Genomic DNA, 1,683 nt, shown 5'->3' with positions numbered 1-1,683 from the left:
TATTCCATGAGATCTAACCTTGCTAATCAAGTCTCCTATGGGGAACTTTGTCAAATGCCTTACTGAAGTCCATATAGATCACATCTACTGCTCTGCCCTCATCAATCCTCTTTGTTACTTCTTCAAAAAACTCAATCAAGTTTGTGAGACATGATTTCCCACCCACAAAGCCACGTTGACTATCCCTAATCAGTCCTTGCCTTTTCAAATACATCTCTCTCACTTGCTTCTCACTTCCTTCTCGCTCACTCCTTTCTTGCTTGCCTCTTGACTTTGCTTCTCTTGGTCGCTCACTTCCTTCCTTCCTTCCTTGTCAGTTCTTGCACTTCTTTCATTTCTCCAAATTGCTTCTCACGCTCATTTCTGTCTTGCTCCCTTGCCTTGTTTGCTTTTTTCGCAATCGCTGCTCTCTCGTTTTTCTCAGTTGTTTCTTTCCTGCTCACTTCTCTCTCTCCCTTGCTTCTCTTGCTCAATCCTTTCTCACTTCTTGCACTTGTTTCTTTTGACTCTTGCTCGTTCAATTCTCATGCTTCTGTCTTATTGTACTCATTTCTCTGTCGATTGCTGGCTTCTGTCTCATACATATTTCTCACTCTTACCCTGTTTTCTGTCGCCTACTTTTATCTCTCTCACTCTCTTCTCGAGTTGGTTCCCTCTTGCTCACTGGGTTCTGTCTGTGCCTGTCTCTCTCTCGTACTTGCTGTAACTTGCTTTTCTCTCTCCTGCTTGCTTTCTCTTTTCTCTCTTTCTTACATGCACATTCACTTTGCCTCTTGCTCCTGTCCCTCACTTTTTTTCTCACATTTACTTCTTCTGCGGTTGCTTCTCTCACTCATTTCTTGCTTGACCCCCCCTGTTCACTTCTCTCTGTCTATTGCTCTCATTTGCTTACCTCATTCTGTTTCGTTCACTTATCTCCCTGCTCACTCTTCTCATTCCTGCTCTTTTGCTTTCTCTCTTGCCCATTTCCGTCTGGTCTCTGTGACTTATTTTTTCCCCCTCTTCTTTCATTTTCCATGTTGTCATGACAATTATACTCTCATATGCATTTCAATCAATGACTGTTCTAAACTCTGGTGGAAACTTGATCAGTCTATCTTCCTAAGGCAATACACTCACTTCAGATATGAATCTAGTCAACCTCCCTGAACCACCATCAATGCATTTGTGTCCTTTAAGTTTTCAAGGTATGGGTTCACCAATTATCTGTACAGTGAAGCATAACATCATCACTTTTTAAATTGAATTCATAAAGCATTGCAATCCATTAGCTTTCTTATTATAAGTTTTATAACTCATGCTGTTGAATCCCTAGATCCCTCTGCACCTTGGAATTCTATTTTCATTCTCTTCTGCAATAATACTGATTTTTATTTTGCCAGCCAATGTGAACACTTTCACATTTCCCCTGATATTACATCTGCCAGATTTTTCCACTCATTGTAACCATATTTCTTCAGAACATACTTTCCTCCTATCTTTGTGTTATCTGCAAATTTAGCTACCATGCCTTTGCTCTTCTCATCAAAGTGATTGATATAAATTGCATAAAGCTGAGGCCCCAGACAGACCGTGTGGGGCTCCACTTATTGCATCCTCCCAGACAGAAAAATGTGCATTTATGCATTCTGTTTCTGCTATCCAGGCAATCTTCTATCCGCTGAGTGCTATGTTATCCCTTAT

The sequence above is a fragment of the Chiloscyllium plagiosum genome, chromosome 29, assembly GCF_004010195.1.
Source record: "Chiloscyllium plagiosum isolate BGI_BamShark_2017 chromosome 29, ASM401019v2, whole genome shotgun sequence".
Classification (NCBI taxonomy): Eukaryota; Metazoa; Chordata; class Chondrichthyes; order Orectolobiformes; family Hemiscylliidae; genus Chiloscyllium; species Chiloscyllium plagiosum.
Note: the sequence above shows the minus strand (reverse complement) of the source record.